The sequence below is a fragment of the Micromys minutus genome (assembly GCF_963924665.1).
Source record: "Micromys minutus genome assembly, chromosome: 22".
Lineage (NCBI taxonomy): Eukaryota > Metazoa > Chordata > Mammalia > Rodentia > Muridae > Micromys > Micromys minutus.
In genome coordinates, this window is record NC_137957.1 from 28,000,764 (window position 1) to 28,021,419 (window position 20,656).

General features: G+C 38.0%; 1 pseudogene across 1 annotated transcript; it reads right to left on the minus strand.

Moving 5' to 3' along the window:
- Nucleotides 1-15,575: 15,575 nt before the first annotated feature.
- LOC308434799 (small ribosomal subunit protein eS10-like) lies at nt 15,576-16,065 on the minus strand (annotated as a pseudogene). The gene has a single exon. The product of its transcript is annotated as a small ribosomal subunit protein eS10-like (transcript).
- Between the last annotated feature and the right edge of the window lie 4,591 nt (nt 16,066-20,656).

Genomic DNA, 20,656 nt, shown 5'->3' on the forward strand with positions numbered 1-20,656 from the left:
CACAATAACAGGGTAAGATAATAACACAAAAATTATTAAGTCATAAAAATGAAGAAGCTGAAATGGTTTTTTAATATTTCTTTTGATTTGATGATTCCTCCTAAATTCCCTATAAGTAAATCACAATGTATGTTTAAAGAATGACTGAACCTGTCTCTATCCTTGTAAATAGTATGGTTTGGAATTTCAATGAAATGAGCCAAATACCAGGTTTCATTGTAGATGCCTGCAACATTGTCCTCTTCTTTCTCTCTGCTTTGATTGTGAAAGGCCTGACTTACAGGGAGATTAGTAAAACCAACACTTACAAGGAGCACATTTAATTAAGTATGTAACTTCGGTCATCTTTAAGTGAATAGGTGCCCTTTTTCTTCTTTTTTAGATTATCCACTTTAATAAAGCCTACATAATAACAGGCTGAAATAATAAAAACACAAAATATTATTAAATCATTCAAATGAATCATGTGAAAAGATTTTTAAATATCTCCTGCACAGGTATTGTGTAAAATAGGTTTATTTTCATTTTCATTGTATTTATCAAGATCTTTTCAGAATCACAGAAAAAAATAGAAACACAGGCAGAATTCATTTAAAATACAGGAATAACATACCATAACCTAATGGCACAAAAGCACATTGTTTTGTTGAATGCACTGACTCTGGAAGAAGTTATTGATACATGTGATGATTAAAAACTTTTTTTTATCAACTCTTTTTATCTCTATGACTATAAAAGTTCATTTTAATTTAAAAGTTCTTTTAAGATTGCACATTTTCTGCATGGCAATCAATAACAAAGAAAATATGAAATTGACTGGGCTTCGTAAAATAATTTTCATTTTGGGTTTTATAATAAATGAGATTGTAGGTTTTGTAATACATAGGTCTTTAGAGGAACAATTTTTAATGAGATTCCATTGTGTAGGCATGACAGCCTAAAATACTTACACATGGCTAGTCAAATTAAGCTTGTTAAATGCTCATGAAGTGTCACAAGTTTACACCTGAAATCAATTATTTCTGCCCATATTAAGACAGATTATACACACAACACTCAATCTTAAAGGTGAAAAAGAATGAAATGGTGCTGTTGTTAAAGCACAGATGTCCATATCTACCCCGCACCACTAATTTTGTAAATATCGGATAATTTTTAACATCTTAGAGTCCTAAAGTTCCTGGGTGGTATTCAGTTCTAAACCTTTGCCTTCTATGGTCTTCTTAGCATCTGCTGCCTGCTTCTTTGTCTCTTTAAAACTGAAGATAACTGCTTCTCAAGTTGACACCATTTCCTCATGTTTAGTATATTTGGGGGAATTGCAGTAAAAAAGTTTCCAAGATGTCCCTTCCATTTGGGGAACCGTTTGATTGTGAATAGAAGAGAGACAATATCCAGAGACCTCTGTAAGAATATAGAGCAGAGAGAAAGAGATTAGACTGGCCATGATCATGCATTGGGAAGCTGGAGAGTTGGAAAGAGTCATAGAGATGGTAAGAGACAGGATGCAGGGGGCAGGAGAGAACAGCAAGATGGAAAGACGGTGATTGCACAGCAAGAGAGAGGAATAGGCAGACGTTAGGAGGAGGAAGAGCTGGCTAGGGGGATGTCCCAGAGGAGGTTCCGGTAGAAGAGTAAGTGAAAAAGGCTAAGGTGTGGTTTCACTATGTCTAAGAACTTGTGAGGACAGACCGAGGAACCTGGGGACCAGCAACCACAGGTGCAAGTTAACAGACAGCCTTATGTCCCTTGTCCCAGAGATAACAGAAATCACTTCATCTGGGGACAGAAAATGCATTGCAGAAGAAATGCTGGCTGTTATCTGACTGCCTAAAATCCTTCCACAGTCCAGCTAGTCTATGGATTCATGGACTGTCTGAAATGTAATGTTTATGAACATTAGAAAGTTATTTTTCTCACAAGGTCAATACAAATCTACTACTCATCTAAATTTTGCTCACCTTGGGCCCCAGTTCTGCAGGACTTTATCCTGCCCTTTCTTTAATTTTAATTTGTCTTTCATTGAAGAGCTTCTAAGTACACAGCCAACATGTACTTATGGATTCCTACCAAGCATAGCTGTTCTACAGTCTTCAATCTACATCTCTACCTTTTAAGTCATCATCACTGATACATATCCTGCTGTGTTGCTACATCTTCTGATGGATTTTCATGAGTCTTACTGTAATGAATTTTCCAAAATGCAGCTTTGCCTACACCCGATCTTCCTGATTTAATTAAATTACATATGTTTCTTTCTACATTGTTATAGCTCTCAATGCTCAAATAACTCCTAAGCTTGCCTACAGTTTTTTTTCTGGTTTGCCTATAATGTATTTTTTTAATGTACTCATGAAAGAACTAAGTGTGAGCCCATGTTAGATAAACTGCTAAATCCTGGATGCGATATTTACATCTCTATTTGGACTTTTACCACTCAAACTTTCCTTTTTATACAAGATGGATTTATTTGGGTTCTGCCAGGCAGAAGTCAGAATATTCGTATACCACATTTGTTGTCATAAAATTCACTCCTAAAGACCATTCCTATTTTGAGCTAAGGTCTACTAGTTCTTTAACTTGATACATAACCATTTATTCTGCAATTTTCTTCTCGCTGTACTTCTTCATTGCCCCCATTTGTGGCTTTCCTTTGTTCATGGACATTTGCTTTGTTGTTGTTTGTTTTCTTTTTGGAGACAGGGATTAACTCTATTTTGGAATGCAAGGTATAGATTAGGGTGAATTTGAATTTGCAGAGATCCTCCTGTCTCTGCCTGCTGAATCCTGATAGTAAAGGCAGGTGCTACAACCCCTGTCTCTCTAGCAGTTTTCAACACTAGTTAGCACATGATCCTTTTTTTTTTTTTTTTTTTTTTTTTTGCAGTTAAACAACAAACTAACTGGAAAAGTCTAAAGAAATGGTTACAATTATTTTTTGAAAGAATACTGAGTCTTTGTTTCCTTGGACTACTAAGCAAAGAAAAATAAAATCATTGCCAAAATCTCTTTTCAGAACTTTGTTAGAAGCTACCGAAGAAATTCTACTTTGTGTGCAAGTAAGAGTAAAATCCTATAAAGTCTCAGGTGAGTGGATTATCATTGATAGGATCTGAGTTGCCAGAGCACAGGCACCATGGTGACATTGCACAAAAGTATGCTGTGTTACAAAGAACTCTAACCTGGGTTTCTTAGGCTGATAGAAAAGCTATAACTTCTTCCTTTCTGATTTGTATCCCTTTGATTTCCTTTCAATGTCTAATTGCTCCAGGCAGGACTTCCAGTACTATGTTGAATAGGTAGGGGGAGAGTGGGCAGCCTTGTCTAGTCTCTGATTTTATTGGGATTGCTTTAAATTTAAAATAATTTTGTGTTTATTCTCTCTTATAAAATAAATATGATATTTAACAAAACAAAAAACAAAACAAAAGACAAAATAAAAACAAAACAAAAAAAGCTATAACAACATGTAAATATACCCCATCGAATTTGTTATAGTACAACAAACAGATTTACTTGATTACTGATCTGAAGATTTTTTTTTTACTTATTTTGCTTCATCCCTTCTGATAAGAAACTGCTCATTATTATGTATTAAATGGTTACAGAGTCTATTAAAGGTTAAGATTCTTAAATACTTACAGATAATTAGACTATTATATGTAATAGATATTTAATTTACACCAAGAAATAAGTTGTATGACTGTAATAAGTTCCATTTTCTTTTTAATTCTGTACCAATCCTAGTTGATTAATGAATTTTGGGTTGGGATTTTCTTCTCCTACTGTAACATTTTTTTCATTACAAAAGGTTTAGTAACTTCTAAGTGATGAGAGTGAGGTGGTTATAGAAGTCTGGATTATTATTTCAGTGACTTTTTAGTTTATTAAAATAGTAAACAATGAGAAGAGAAATAAATGATGAGATATTTGGGCAATGAAGTATCCTGGCAAATATTTGACCTAGCATGACTGACTTGATTAGTTCAGTTCACCAGGAGAAAATGGCACATAAATTGGTTAGATCGAGTATTTTTTTTCTTTCTGTCTTTGTGTGTTTGGTAATGAAGAACATCATTGTAGTATGCAGTTCAGTTATTACAAATGAGGGCAAATTTAGGAACCTCGGTTGATAGTGTTCACATAATTCCTTCCATGGATATTGGTCAGTAGGTTAAGAGAATTAAGACCAAGATTCTCTGCTTCTGTGTCTCACAAATACCCATCACTGTGTGTGTGAAGCCTGGGACATTAGCAGGAATGGAGTTATCAGTTTGCATCCCTGTCCTTGTTCTCATTTTCCTTGACATTTAGGTGTTCTGAGTAAGCATACGCCTTATAAGAGTATAGGCTTATAAGAAATGTAGCAAAAGTAGCACCTTACATTTATCCTAGAGGTGATCCATGACTTTCACATCTCTAGTCCCTTAAAGTCAATTGTAGCCGTATTTGAGTGGTTAGACTGTCAATGGTCCTGTATTTTCTAAGAGGAGGATACTAGCACTAGGCATCAGGGAGCTAACTGGTTTTAGAAATGCTTTCATGTAGGAGCATTATAAAGGAGTGTTCATTCTTTTGACCAAATGGTCCCAAGAAAACTCATGTTTAAGCTGCTCATTATATAAGGTGTTGGTAAGGGTGGCTATATGCTACTTGAAGAAGATGTCCAGTATGTGCTAAGATATCATAGATCCAACTTTTATGAGCTACTTGTCTTAAATTTTGTAACATGACCAATGTCAACTTCCTGGGTAATACATTCAAGGTAGGATGTACTTAAGTTCCAACAGTGTTCCATTTAATCTCAAATGAAAGCAGTATCTATTTAACCCCTTAAATCTAACCCAGGACTTGTCTACAGGGATACTAGACTTTCTTATGTGAGCAAAGTGAGAAGAGGTGAAAACTCAGAGAAAAATTAAGATTTTATGATTCTGAGTTTCTGCTTACCTCTTGTTTTTGATAAACCTATTTACTAGCAGTGCAAAGACTTAGAAAAATACAGTATTTTTCTTCTAATTCCAATGGTTTCCTATATTCTGAAAGGAAATTGTATATTGAACATGTAATTTCAAAAAGAATTTACCAAATAAAAATGACTAATGACTAAAATCAGAGTGAGCTATGTACACACAGTTCTTCAAGAAATCTTCATACTTTCTAGACTTGAAAAATGAAGTAAATTTGACTGCAATGTGATAATATATTCCATTCAAATAACTCAATATCTGGGAATCAGTTAATATGATATATTTATATTAATATATTATATAATCTTAAAGTTAACAACTTAATAAATATTTACAAAACATCTTTTATATTTTAAGTGAGCTTTATTTCACTGGATGGAATTCTAAGTTAATGTGAATAATATTTTCAGTTTATATCTCTAAAATATTTACAGATAAAATTAATTTGACTCAGATAGTGCAGATGTCTGTAAATAAACTCAAGCCTGAATACAGAAAGATTCTGTCAGTTGGAAAATGGCCAGCACTTATTTCTGAGAAATAAGTTTCTGTCCCCCCAGAAGGAATCATTTCTCTTACCTCTGGTACAGGCAACATAGAGTTCTGTGCTAACATATATCTGTGATTGCATATTAAAGCCCATGTGTGCCTCCAGGCTCCCCAAGTCCTTACACACAAGGGCTTGTTATACATTTACCCCCTTCCCCTCTTACCACCTCTGCCTCTATCTATTACAAACTCCCCTTTGCCTGAACCTACGCGCCTGGCCAGGCCAGAGATCTCCATGGATAGCCTCACATCTGGAGCCCAAAGTGTGGTTTGAACCCATGATCCTGAAATTAAAAGTCCTGTGCTCTACTGTCCACTACCCTTAAACTGAGTATCTCTGAACATCTACAGAAAGAAAGTAAAGCATATGCCTGAGAACATTTTGTGAGACTTTAGTTTTCTATTTTCCTACCTGTTTGCTATGCATGCTTGATGGTTAGGATTCATCCTCTTCTGCCTTGAAGATCCCTACCATTTGGGAGAACACACGGTATATGTATATTCATCAATTTAGGGAAGCATCTCTCATGTGTGTCTCTGGGGCTGCTCACATGAGAAGAACTTGTGTTTTATGATGTGAACACATTTAATGAGCATTTTATGAGCATGTAATGAATTGGGACATTTGAAATCAATTGTTCCACTTTATACAGTCTGTATGGAAACAGTTTTTACATGTTCATTAAAGGATAAGATATTGTATGTTAGTAAAAAAAAAGTCTGTGTGAATAAACAGTTACAAGCCCAAACTAACACTTTCTTTGAACTTCTTAGCAATTTTAACCTAGTGAGAATAGGATTCTGATACATTGTTTCTATTTAGCTTTGGTCTAGTGACCAGAATTTCACCTACTGAGAATTCCAAAGGGCCAAGAATTTTTAGGCTTTCTATGAAGGTTCCCACATTCTTTCTTTTAATTCCCTTCTTGTATTTTCTTTATCTCTTGGCATATAAGCCTTGAAATATGAGTATGAATTGTTTTCTGTATTTCATGATTAATAATTGATCTATGTCATATATTATTTATAGTTTCTTAGTTTGGACGTTGTCTTATGACTTATAATTATTCTAAATGCATTTAATTATTTTATTATTTACTTCTTTTCCCCCTGGGACCTGAACTTAGGGCCTTCAACATGCTAAACAATGAACCATAACAACTCTTTTAGGTCAAGTCTTTCTTTCTTTCTTTTTTTTTTTTGAAATGCAACTAGAATCATTCTTACATATATTACGTTTCATTACTTTATCGTATCAGAAACTCATAGATATGAAGGGATTTCGTGATCTAAAATTTAAAACAACTGAATGATTCATTCCTTCATTTTGTTATGAATGTTAGGAATTACTGGACGGAGACTTTGGAAAAGTTTGTGTTGGTTATTGTGCCAGAGGTTCAGTCCATTGTAGGACAGAAGACACAGGAAATGAGATAAACTAGCAATCAGAGGATCAAGGCCATAACTTCACTACTTATCTGTCTCTAATGATTTGTCAACCACAGTTCTCTACTAAAGACTCAAAAATCTTCCAAAAAATTGCCCAAGCCTAGGAGACAGTATCAAATAATAAACTTATAGGTTCACTTCAGATTCAGACAAAAATAAGTGATTTTATAATATGGAACAGGGAACTTCCAATGTGTGCTTTAAATATCTTACAAGAAAAGTCAGTTTTGAAAGCAAGAGACTACAATAAGAGAAAAAAGAAACAATTGGAAGGGATTTATACTGGTCAAATGAAGGTGATTCCAGTATCACAATAATGATAGCAGTAGGTTACCACAGCTTTCATAAGCATAATCTAATACAAATTAAGTTTGTAAGTGATAGAAAAGGAGAGAGGTCTCAGAAGAGAGACAAGTGATAAATGTCAGAAGTTGGGAATTATCAGCGATAGCACTAGAGGAGTTTGATTCCACTGGGAATTGCTCAGGAATGGTAGCCACAGTCAAGACCAGGTGGAATCCCAGGATGATGCTCTGTTCTTCATGCTTAACTTTATGCTTAACTGCCCTTGTTAGAAGGTGATGCTCAGTTGAGTTGATTGAAAGAGTGCTTATATTAGACATTTACAATGGAATGGTAATAGAACATCAGATTTATTTTTTCTTAGAAGTTCATAGTCCATGATTTTTGTTGGTGAGAATCACAATGTCAGTCCAAATTCCAGGTCAAAAGAAGTAGATGTTAGCTCTGAGTGAAAGTAATAGCAAAATTTTTATAGCCCCCTTTGAACTTCCTTTGTCATAACAGTCAGTGTACCTGAAATAGAGCGTAGGTAGTAGATGTCAGTGATGATCTAGGTAGTAGATATTTCAGTGTTGTATGGATCCCTAGTTTACAAGGTTATCTAAAGAACATGTTCCACTTTCAGGGAATAAATACTAGAGTGTTTGCAATATTAGGGACAATAAAGTACTTATCTCATCTGTAGATTGTCAGACAAATTTGAAAGGGACCCACCTTCCCTTTGAGAATATGACTATGGAGAGATGTTTGGAGAGAGAGAACCTGAAAAAATGTATTAAAATACTAACTATTGATCATTATGGTTAAAGGAAATATGGGTGATCTGGCTATTTACATGTAAATTGCTTTTCAAATTGAATTACAAATTTATATATTTGGATTTGCTGTTTGTATATTGTATATATACATGTGTTCACATATACATGGGCTTAACATGTATGTAGAAAGTAGATCTTGGAGGGGTTTCACTCTATTGCTCTCCATATCATTATGTATTGAGGTAGGATCTATCTTCTGAACATGAAGCTGACTAATTCAAGATAATAAAGTTACCCAGCTTTCCCTCTCCTATCTGATTTGAGAGCTCTGGCTTGACATCATCCTCACTTTTACATGCCTTTTTGTGATCAGAACCCCAATCTTCATTATTGCTCAGCAAGCATGTTATTTATAAAATCATCATGTAAGCATTTATACTTAAATTTACATGGAATAAAAGCTGATTCCATAGATGTACACCCTAGTTCTTTCTGCCTTCCCTCAAGCATAGATTTCTTACTCTTGAGGGGATAGATATGATAAAGACATCTATTTAGGGGTGAGAGCTAAGGTTTTACATACTCCATGTTACTGCTTTAAGAAGCTTCTCTGGTTAAATGTTAGGAACCAAATTAACTTAACAAATAGCTACAGAACCTTTCACAAAATAAGCACAAATATAACTTATTCTAATTCTAGCCACTTCATGGAACTTTCTCCAAAACCGACAATAAAATAAAGCACAAAGTGGCTTCAGCAGATACAAGAATGCTGAACTAACCCCTTGCATATTATTAGATCACCATGGAATAAAGTGGGACTTCAATAACAACAGAAACAACAGAAAACCTACTCACTCATGCAAAAGGAGTCTGCTGTCTCCTCTATAATCTCTTGGTCAGGGAATAAAAATGTAAATAAAGAAATGAAAGACTCTCCGGAACCCAGAATTATGAAACACAATGAAAGCAATGCTAAGAGAAAAATTCATTGCATTAAGCGCCTTCACAAAGAAATTGGAGAGACCTCATACTAACAACTTAACAGCACACCTGAAAGCTCTAGTCCAAAAAGAAGCAAACATGCCTAATAGGAACAGTTGGAAAGAAATCATCAAACTCTGGGCTGAAATTAATCAATTGGAAAGATAAAAGAGCAACAGACATAAGCAACAAAAGCAAGAGTTGGGGTTTTTTTAGTTTAGTTTAGTTTTTGTTGTTTGTTTTTTGAGAAAATATACAAGACAGACAAACCCTTAGCCCAACTAATTAAAACACAGAGACAGTATCCAAATCACCAAAATCATAAAAGAAAAGAGAAACATAATAGTAGAAACTCAGATAATTAAAAAAAAACATTATCAGGATTTACTGCAAAGGCTTGTATCAAAAAATGGATAATCTAAATTAAATGGATGAATATTGAAATAGATAAATACATACATCACATAAACTGTCTAAACAGTCTCATAACCCCCAAAGAAATACAAGCAGTCATTAAAAGTCTCCCAACCAGAAAAAGCCCATGGACTGAAGTACAGATTTCCACCAGAGTTTCAAAGAAAACCTGCAACCAATACTCCTCAGACTATTCTACAAAATAGAAACACAAGGAACACTATATTCTATGTAGTCACAGTCACCTTGTTATATAAGCCACACAAAGTCTCAACAAATGAATTATGAGCATCAATGCAAAAATACACAATAAAATTCTCTCAAACCAAAGCCAAAAACACATTACTGCTTAATCCTATAAATTTGGGCCATTATTGTGCTGGGAAGGTAACTGTTGTACCTCATATGGCTCAGAGCTTGAGACTGACAATTAACTTCTTCCTTCAGATAATGGATATAGTTTTTCAGCAATATGAATGCCAGCCATGAGAGATGAATTTTAATTGAGTAGCAGTTTGATTTCTCTATGTTCTATGACAGAAGTGTGTGACATTGTGAAGTATAACCAACAAGATTAGCAATAGCTTATAATATTTAGAGGGAGTATCTATAAGACCCATCTGTCCAAATATTCAAAAAGGTAACTTATTCCAGGTACAGGGTGTTCTACTTGGTAGCATAAAATGACTAGTTAGGGCATTGTTTCCCTCATTACATTGGAACTTTGTATATAGAAGGTTTTATAGTAGTAGGCTGTAGCATGGGTTTTCAGAAGGTCTTCAGTATTTGGTATTCCTCCCCATCTCTGTCCTCCTACTCCTCTCACCATATAATCCTCATCTAAATTTCCCATTATCTCTTTTATAACATTACATTCTATTCCCCAAATCGTGAAAGGTCTCCCCTCCAAATCTGGTTACCTTACTGTTTATCTAACCGCTATGGTTATTTCAAATGAACAGACCTGTCTAAAACATAGAACTAATATAACCCTATAAGAGAAAACATGCCATTTCTGTCTTTCTCAGATTGGGTTACATCACTCAAGATTTTTCTAGGCTAAGTTGTTTTCTAGACACACAAGACTGATACACATAATAACTCACAGATGTTATGACGACATATACAAGATCTTTACAACTTCAAGCTAGATCAAACCCCATTATTATAAAGGGAAATTGAGCGCAAAGTCATGCTTTTAACCAATCATCTATCTGCAATTGCTAGCTGCTGGGATAAAGAAACTCATTTTTCTTCAACGTAGTAACATTGAGTCTATCAACCAAACTCCAGGGCTGGCCGCATATTCAGGAGTAATTGAACAATACTAAACAGACTATATGTATTTTTTAAAGAGATATAAAGAACATGAAGTAGTAAGTTTCTGAATAGGGTTGGGGAGGGATTATGGATATGGAAAATATGATCAAAATATATTATATACAAGTTTAGAAATAATATAAAAAGAGATAAAAAGGTGAGAGTCTGAAGTAAGACACCTGTGATGCTCATAAGTAGTATAATGTAGATTGATGATAAAGAAGATTGATGACAGACATGGCATTGAGCAATGGGCTGCTTGGGATGTGGTCTTCATCACAAGGTTCCCCTGACTGCCAGTTTACGTGGAGGAGCAAACATGCAAAGCTTGCCAGTCACATCGCAATGCTAATATTCTCCTTTGCCCTCTGCTCACCCTACAAACAAATGAAGCTTAATTCCTACCAAGCTCCGAGACCATTTAAACACAGTAAGATTTATCCAAAGTTTAGCAGATTCCTTAGCTCAGACCAAAAGCTGTGGCTCCTCTTTATTTGCTGGAAAAATTCTTCTACAAGAGCTTATTCCAAATGGATAAATAGACCCACTGCGAATAATGTGGTTTGTTTTGTGCATAGCATATACTTTTACGAGGGAAGAAATTCCATAATAGAAGTGGATCTTGTGGAACTGGGAGTATAGTTGGTAATTAAAATAATTTTCACTGTGTCAGCAGTAGTGACTATTAAAATATCAAAAGGCACAAAATAAAAAGTGGTGAATTTTAGAACTAGAGACTCAAGGAAAGTTATATACATATTCAAATACATGAATAAGTAAAGTTTTTCTTAAGCAAATTCTCTCTCTCTCTCTCTCTCTCTCTCTCTCTCTCTCTCTCTGTCTGTGTGTGTGTGTGTGTGTGTGTGTGTGTGTGAGTGTGTGTGTGTGTTTGGTATGAATGCACCCTCACAATATTTTGAAACTGAGAAGCACATAATTCCCTCATTTTTCACATCTCTACCCAGGATACCATATTGACATCTTCCTCCATGGGAAGTGCTGACACTCTGTGTAACTTTGTATGAAGAGGATCCCTGCTGTGGGTTGGAGATGCTCTTCTTTCGAAGATGAGAAATCTGGTGTCAAATAACCTACAAAAAAAGTTCTTACCAGCTGTAGTCATTTTAATGGTGGCTAAATTCTTTTTTGTTAACCTTCTATTGATTTTTTTTGTTAGTTTCACATTGTGAGTCCCAGTCTGCTCATCTTCCTGCTCTCACATATTCGCCCTTGCAGCTCCCCTCAAAATAACACATACACACACACACACACACCACCACCACCACCAGCACCACCACCACCAGCACCACCACCACCAGCACCACCACCACTACCACCACCACCAGCACCACCACCATCACCACCACCACCACCACCACCACCATCACCACCACCTCCACCATCACCACCACCTCCACCATCACCACCACCTCCACCATCACCACCACCTCCACCATCACCACCACCACCACCACCACCATCACCACCACCTCCACCATCACCACCACCTCCACCATCACCACCACCACCACCACCACCTCCACCACCACCACCACCTCCACCACCACCACCATCACCACCACCACTACCACCACCTCCACCACCACCACCACCACCACCACCACCACCACCACCACCAGCACCACCACCATCACCAGCACCACCACCATCACCACCACCATCAGCACCACCACCACCATCACCAGCACCACCACCACCACCACCATCACCAGCACCACCACCATCACCAGCACCACCACCACCACCACCACCACCACCACCACCACCACCACCACCAGCACCACCACCAGCAGCAGCAGCAGTAGCAGTATTATCACCACAACCACCACCACCAACAACAACAGAAACAAAGTATAGAAAACACCTCATTGAGGCAGCAGTAGCATGTCACAGTGTATCCATACTTCTTCCCTTGTAAATGTTCATTGCAATGAGTCATTGGCCAGGTTTGAGGTCTCTTGCTTCTGTGACACTGTCAATACTGGATCCTTTTCCGGACTCCTGGTTATCTGTTTGCTGCTCTGTGTCATGGAGGTCCTGCAGCTTTCAAACAACAAGAATGGCCTTTTCTCACATCCTAACAATTCACAAATAATAAGAGAATTTTGGAGTGGTTCAACTCAGAGCCCTGGATCTGGGCCTGGGTAGTGGCTGAGCTGATCAACAAACCTGCTCCCTCTTAACTGCACCACCAGCGCAAGCTCTCCAGCCCTGCTCCAGCTAGGCCACCCAAGGCAGCCATCTGCAGGAGGTAAGGTCAGGCCTCCTGCTTTCATACCCTTGGGCCTGGCTCACCTGCACCTACACCTCCAGGGCCAGCTCCACTGTTCTGCCCAGGTAAGGTACAGGGCCTGCTCTTCCAACTGTTACAGTCAGTAAGGAGGCCTGGCTAGAGAGGCCTCCCATTCTCACGACCCCAGGACCAGCTCTCTCTGCTTCTACAGGTGGGGAAAGAGATAGAGGGAGGATATCACCTCATACAAAGTGCATGGTAAGCTCTATCTTCCTTGATCTTGCCCGCAGGGGTGGCTCACTGCACCCTGTCCACCAGGACCAGCTCTTTTGTGCTGCCCAGAGGAGGTATAGGACCTGCTCTCATGAGTGCTGCTACCTGCAAGAGATGGGGCCAATTCTCCATAGCACTGCATCCAGAGGGATGCTGGGTTAGTTATTCAAAGCTCCTGGACACCTTGGAGGCTGCCCCTACCTGGGTCATCCCCATATTCTCGAGTGGTAATATGAGCCACAGATAGGACACTGACACAGACCTCTACTTCTGCTTGGCCCTGGAGGACTCAGACATGCATGACCCCAGCAGTGACTCGGGATGGAACTCGGCCCCAGGCAGACAGGCTGACCACCATCAACAGCTAGTCCTCTTCACCCTCAAGTCTTCAGTTTCATTTCTTCTTATAGTGTTCAGGCTGTTCTACTTCTCTTTCTCTCCCATCTGAGCACCACATTTACATACTGTAATGGCTTCTGCTGCAGGCTGGACACACAGCCTACAGGACACTGGGTGACATCCTCCATCTAAGCTGAGAGACAAGGTGTAAGTGGGTGTCTACGGCCTTCCCACGGATGCACTGGAGGGACGTTCTGTGGCTGTTATTATGGTCCACAGAGTTCTATCTGTCTTCTTCTTCCTCTGCTGTGCAGCCTGGATTTTATTTGAATTTTATAACTTCTAGGCATAGACAGCTCGGGCCACCAACCCAGGCATTAAGCTAGGATGAACAAAGGACTGCCTGCCATCTGCTCTGCCCCTGACTGATAGAAGAACGTAACCCCCAACAAGGTGTCTCTTTGTGGATTGCCAGGAGGAATTAACTCCTGAATTTACTCTAAGTAAATTCGTATAACTGAACATATGTAGGATTATTTCAAACACATAAAATAAACACAACTCGGATACCAGTGTATTAACTGGTATCCAAGAGTCAAAGGAGTCATGAAAACAAAACTGCCATATAATGTGATAGATACTTTTTGTGTGAATTTGAATAAGAATGTGAATAACGTCAGTGGTCTGGGTCCTGCAAAGACAGAAAACCCATTGAACGATGAAATCATTTATATGTGTTTATACTTGACTGCATATCTGTGAATTGTTCACATGTTCGACCTGTCTCTACAGAGAGGAAACCAGAGGTAAAATAAAAACGAATTAATGATAAGTAAACATGATAAGATCAAAACTGGCAACTCTGATCAGAGCATGTGCCCTGGCTAGCTCCATGCAAGCTGGAGTCACAGAGAGAGAACCTCACTTGAAAAACAATGTCTCTTTAAGATTGGCTTATGGGCAAACTTGTGGTGGGTTTTATTGATTGTGTGGGTGAACCTATTCTATAGGAGATGGTGTCACTCTTGGGAAGTTGGTCCTAGATGATACAAGAGAGCTAGTGGGTAGCACTCCTTCATGACTTTTTATTCAGGTCATGTGTTCAAGTTTCCACCATGAGTTTCTGACCTGACTTCTCTCAGTGATCACCGGTCACCTGATCGCTTATGAAATAAACCCTGTCTGAAGAACCATAGGCATCTGAGGAAAGCTGGGGGAGGAAGAGGTGGCCTTTCCCAGAGAAGAGCATCCTGGTTTATGCAGAATGATCATCCCTGAAAACGTACATACAGAGAGAAGGAACAACTTGTATATAGGAATATGTGGATGTACATGTATGAAAACAGTACCAAATAGTGAAAGAAAGAGGAATGCGTTTAAAGAACAGTGGGGAGGGGTGCATGGAATGGCTTAGAGGAAGGAAAGAGACATAAGAAATATTATAGTTATAACATCAAAAAATATTTTTTCCATTTTTATATTTAAATTTTATATATTTAAATTTCCAATGTTATCCCCTTTCCCAGTTTTCTCTCCAGAAACCCCCTATCCAACCTCCTCCCCCTGCTTTGATGAGGCTGCTCCCCCTTCCACCCATTCACACCCCCCCACCACTCTGGCGTTCCCCCACACTGGGGAAAGGAGACTTCACAGGACCAAGGGCCTCTCCTCCTATTGATGTCAGACAATAATATCCTCTCCTACCTAAGCAGTTGGAGCATGTATAATCTTCGGTTGGTGGTTTAGTCCCTGGGAGCTTGGGGGTCTGGTTGGTTGATATTGTTGTTCTTTTTATGGGGTTGCTAATGTCTTCAGCTCCTTCAATTCTTTCTTTAACTCCTTCATTAGGGTCCCAGCTAACCATCAGAAAAACATAATTATTTTAAAAGGATAAAATAAGCTCTTTTTTTTAAGTGAACATGTTTTCTTTAAAGTTTATTCAATACAACATAATCTCCAACTTCACTGAGGTGGCTTGTGACGTCCACCAGCAAAGCCACATCTAAACTGGAATTCTGTTGCTGAGCCAGCCCCAGCCTCAGCTTTCTTGTCAGCTCCAGGGGCACAGCACTCCTTCTGTAGGTGTCTCTCTCTGCCTCCCCTCTTGTGAATCTTGTAGGCCGCTCACCCTCTGGACCTTTGGGCCAAGGCCTGCCAGTCTCAGGACGGCTGCGGCGCAGGGTGGCCGGCACGATCTCAGGGGTAGGTGCAGGTAATCTCGGAGATACAGGATGCCCTCATTCGTAAGGTACCAGTAGAAATGTCTCCAGGCAAACTGCTCCTTCACGTAGCCTCGAGGTCATGTCATGGCCTTCATGACATGAAGGTTGGGCAGGTTCTTGTCTGCCAGCTCGGGGTGTTTGGGCATGTGGGCATCTTTTTTGGCAACCATCACTCCCTCCTTAAAAAGGAGTTCGTAGATGGCAATCCGATTCTTCTTAGGCATCAACATCGCGGCGGCTGTAGGATCCGAGGCGGAGGCTGGAAAGGAAGGGTGAAATAAGCTCTTTTTTGCCAAAGTTGTTCTTACTCATGAAGATTTATCCCAGCAGGAGAACCCTAAGACTCCATGGCTCTCTGAGTTTATGAATGTAAACAGCAGGAAGCTTGGACTACTTGGAACCACCTTAGAAGTCTTGCACCATGGCTCGCTCCAAGGTCCTCATCCTCTGCTTTGTTTTATGCTCCCATCTTCTGCCAAATGAAGCAATTTCCTTGTAATGCCTTCTCAGCTTTCTTCCATCCCCCAAACACATGTTTAAACGTTGTGGTCTTCTAACTGAGAATTTCCAAAAAATACACAAGCAATTTCTAGACGGGCATTTTTTTTCCTTCTTCTGTTCTTTTTCCTAAAATCCCTCTGCTTGAGATGTTGCCTGCACCCATTGAGCACTTCTCATTTATAAAACTCTGATCCCTCTTAGTTATTTTGTGAATGTAACACAGCTGAGGGTCTCCTGCATGGAGAGTCTCACTGAGGGACTGTGTCTACACTAGAAGTTCCTGTGGTCATGTCTGGGGTAGGGTTGGGGGTGGGGAGGTGGCTGAATGAATTGATGAGGGAAAACCCACCCTACTGAGGCCAACACCATTTCCTAGGCGTTGTGTCTTCAGGAGCATAAATAATATGGAAAAACGAAGCAGAGGACAATGTATGTATTTATTTTTTCCCGTGTTCTTCATTATGGGTGTGATATGGGTTGCTAGTGGAAAGTTTCCACATTAATTTTTTCCCCACAAGGATGAAATTTAAAATGTAATTAGGGAAAAGATGGGAGAAGCTAAAGAGGAGGACGACCTCATAGCAAGACCAGCAGCTTCAGTTAGCCTGGAGCCCTGAAATGTCTCAGACACTGAGCCACCAACCAGGCAGCAGACACTAGCTGATATGAGACCACTTCAGCATATACAGCACAGGACTGCCGGGTCTGGCCGCAATGAGACAAGATACAACTAACACTCGAAAGACTTGAGTCCCCAGGAAGTTGGGAGGTGATGGGGCAGCGATGAGGAGGATTGGGACATCCTATTGGAGATGAGTGAGGAGGTATGGGATGAGGAATCTGTCCAGGGTCAGACTGGGAGGGGTGATACCTTAGCGGCTAGACTGTAAAGGAGGATTTAATAATAATAACATTAATATTATTAATAATAATAATAGTTTAATTATAATCTTTAAACACCTTTCTCACATAAGTTGCCTTTTGTAAAGAAATTTTACTGGCAAAGAATTCTGTTTTTTTAATGTTTCAGATTTTTGCCTACAGGTGTCTGTGAATATCTGTTGTTGACAGAACATGGAAAATGTAAGTGGAGTTATAAATGGTTATGACCTGCCATGTGGGTTCTGTGAGTCAATTACAAGTCCACAGGGAGTAGAAAGAGTGTTCTTAGGTTCCAGGCCATCTCTCCAGCACCATGAAACTAATCTTGCTAAAGCACTACGCTCAGTATGAATTATTTTGTAAAAGATAAAGAAAAGTAAAAAAATAATTATTATCAAATCATGCTTCAGACTCTTTCAATCGTAATCATTTTATTTGCTTCTATACATGCTTAATAATTTATACTTTTCTTTAGACAAAGTAATAGCTACTGCACACATTTACATAAAATTTATTTTCCCTTTGACAAAAAGCACAGAGAAGTAAAGTAGAACTATAAGGCACATTCCCATTGATAGTCATTGCTAACTGTTATCCTTGTTTCTGTTTAATGATTTGCCAAATCAGAACTTCAGAAACTCTTTTTCTATTCAAACAAATGTATCCCAAAGTAATCCCTCAGCTGAGGAGAAAAAAAAAACTAGATATGCCAGTAATTCTTTTGAAATATTATAGATTAAATAATAAACAATATGATGTTTTATCTTTCAGTTATAATTTACAAAATAGAAAGATAATTATATATAATTTGATTATAATGCTCTTTAACAATGTATTTCATCATATATATATATATATATATATATATATATATATGTATGTAAAGTAAGACTTTACAGATTAAATTGTCAATTTGATCTCAGTTTGCCAAGTCTAATGGCAAATATTTACTTAAATAGGAAGGAAACTTACAGAGGACAGGGTTTAATAAGGATGTCTTTAAATCATCATAAAAAAAAACACTTCATCATAAGTATTTTCAAATTTGTATTGCAATTGATATTTTAATTTCTAGCTGCTTCAGGTATAATGAGTTGTATAGAGTACCACTGAGTGAAAAATAGTAAGTTGTCATTAACTGCTAAGTCTTGGTGAAGGTTGAATTTTTGTTTTTTATTTGGTATAGGTCCCAGAATTACAGAAGTGAATACCTACATTGTTATGCCAGGAAACGTTCTTGAACCCCAAAAGACCACCAAGGAGCTGAGTCCCGTGTAATTTGCTTTAGGGTCTTTTTATTCAAGCTTGTGGTGAGGCCACACCATCCTCTCTGACACCGAAGAACCAGAGCGAGCCCCAGCCTGGTTTCAGGCAACCATTTATAGCAGCAAGAAAGGGGTATCTTGCCTGGTACATTTCTGCCTGGGGGGCCATTATGGCGTTTAATTGGCTGGTGCTGGGAGCCAAACCATAAGCTTAAGTTCTGTTTTCCTCCTGATTGGTGGTTGTCAGGAAGTGAAGTGTCAGGGGCAGGCTTGTAACCTGGGGGTACAGAGTTGTTGGGGAATAACCTGGAAACTGGTACTAGATACCGATCTTGTTGGGGGCTAGCCTGGAAACTAATGCTAGGTACTAGCCTGTTAGTTAACTTGAGTTTGCCCTTAGGTCAGGTTCTCTAAGACTCCATCATAATCCAAAAGATTTGGTTTCTCACCAGCACTGGGTCAAAATACTTGGAATGTGAAGTTGTTGTAATATCTGTACTTAAACATTTGAAAGTACAATTTGTAAGTGCACTAAAATGGGAGACAATGGTCTTTTAAATTACAAGTCACTAAGTGGTTTTACCTCCTTTTTCAAACACCTGTTAAATTTGAACGGAATTACTGTAACAAGATTCATCTGACTTTCATCTACACTGTTATGTGAATCAGACTTAACCTTCCTTATATATGTCAAAACAAGAATCCGATCAGTGCTGACAATCATAGCTTTATAAGTTAAGCCTTTTTTATCTGTAGGTGTAAAACTAACTTGTAAAAATGATCTCTCTCACAGTGTATTGAGAGGAAATTTCAAGGTTTTTTTTTCTTTTTTTAAATACACAAAAAATCCAAAACCTACTATAGCTATTTTCAGTTATAAAATATTGTCATAATAAAGCTGAAGAATTTTATCTCTGATTATGATTTTGTTTGGAATATATAGTGGAGATATTTAGAGAGTACAAATCTTTAAAACCTTAAAATGCTCATCTATTATTTAATTGATGGGTTTTGAAGAATTATTTAAAATGTTGAGCATAATAGAAAAATACCTGCTATCCTAGCACTGGGAAAGTGGGAAAAAGGAGAATTCTTGACCACTGGGTAGGCTTGAGTTTTAGTGATCGAACTTGTCTTAAACATATTATTGATATGCAAGTACTTAAAATATACAATAAAAAAGAAGAAATGAAAAAATATTATTGACTTTGTAGTTCTTTTCTTCAGTTATGTATCTATATATTTTGATAATGGGGTTTTACAAAATTATCCTTGTTAGCTTTGATTTGCCTTTGTAGACCAGGCTAGCTTTGAACTCAGAAAGATGCAAAACTCATTCTGCCTCCCAAATTCTAGGATTAAAAGCATGAGTCAGCATGATTGGCTAAGTGTGTATTTCTTACATGGATTTTTATGGTTCCTGTAATAGACTTTAAGACACATGGATGTATACCATAGTCACTAAATACTTAATCTTTCCATCACATCTTAACTGCTATTTGCTTTATGTTATTAGCCTCACTAACTGTTGATATTTGTTATCTTCATATTTTATGTCTCATATTTTTTTATTCATTTCCTGGATTTAAAATTTTTCTTTTTATAAATTGATATATTTGTATGCTCTTGAATTGCCTTGTTTCTTTTACTATTTTCTTCATTCATATTTTTCTTTTGCCCCACAGAGCACACTTAATATATGTGCTTAAAATGACTTAAAGTGGATTGATGTAAAAATACCCTGTAATCACGTGAAATTGTTATTCCAAGGCTTACTGTCTCCAGCTGTTAACCCAGACCTAGTCATGGAATCATTTCTCATCTGTATAGAATCTTAGCTGGGGTTAGAATATTTCAGCCTTTGAGACTTACTGTGAATAAAGCTCACCCTTTCTTGTTCCTTCTAAACTTCAGCATTCAAATCAGCTGCTCTCCAAGCTGACTGATTTAATCTGGCTTCTTCTGGCTTCTGCTTGGCCTCATACTGACTGTGGCAATATGTTCTAATCTTCTGATTCCTTCTCCTTTGGTGGGTCATTCTGTCTTTACCTGTGGCTAACTTGTGTTCTCACTTCAACTTGTATATGTAAAACTTTCCTGGTAAAACTCTTTCTCTTCTCTCATAAGTAGTTCTTCTTTTCTCACTATTCATCTTAGAGGTGAGCATATACTA